The following is a 910-nucleotide window of genomic DNA, read 5'->3' on the forward strand; positions in this document are numbered from 1 at the left end:
ACATTTGACTTCCTGTGCTTAAAATCCCTGAAATTCTCATTTGCTTCCTCACACCCTGTCCTCTTCACACTGGGGATGTTTTATTGTTTTATAACCGTCCTTAGAGCTTTAGTTCTCAGCGATTTCGTTGGGGCTGTTTAACCACTTTCTCACTTTACAAACCCTAGATCCTTGCTGTTTTAAGCAGTTTGGTCACTTGCAAACGCTTCCCTTTCAGATCTAAGCAAATCATATAAACCCCATGCATGGGGCGACCTTCATCTCTTGCCAACTCCGTCCTGAGCAATAGTTCAGCAAATGTGCTAGTTTCAATCACTTCCCTCCCCCTCTTCAGTAAATCATCCTTTTCCCCTTCCCCCATGGGCTCTTCGAACTCAAAACCACATATTTTCCGGGAAAGAAGCTTTAACGCACTCATGAAGTGCATCTCATGTCTCTTCTTTATTATTCATTTTAATTTCTCTAAAGCTAGAAAGAGATTCAAATAAAGGGGTTGGTGATACTCACAGCGCACTCAGCGAAAGAACCATAAGAAATGCCCACGGTCCCTTTCCAAATAGCAAATTTGAAGCACAAACACCCAACTTAAACAGGCTGCTTTGAAAAGGTGCTATTTGAAAAGGCCTGGGAATTGATATGAATATGACCTCTCGAGCATCCTGGATATTTTGAACTATTTAAATTCGATAGAACAGTTGCAGTGAACCTTTATTTAGCGAATAAAAGTTTAAAGCAGAAGGTTATTTATGGCTCCACAGAGATAGGTCCTGAGTGGCTATTTAGGAGCACGTGATTCCAATAAACTTTGTTTTATGGCTTGAGAGTTGACAAGCCAAAATATAATTCCCACCATAAATTAGTTTTAAGAGCATACAAGTGCAGATGCTTTAGTTCCTGGGAGCAGAAATAG

Source organism: Ornithorhynchus anatinus, chromosome 9 (assembly GCF_004115215.2).
Source record: "Ornithorhynchus anatinus isolate Pmale09 chromosome 9, mOrnAna1.pri.v4, whole genome shotgun sequence".
In the NCBI taxonomy this organism is placed as follows: Eukaryota; Metazoa; Chordata; class Mammalia; order Monotremata; family Ornithorhynchidae; genus Ornithorhynchus; species Ornithorhynchus anatinus.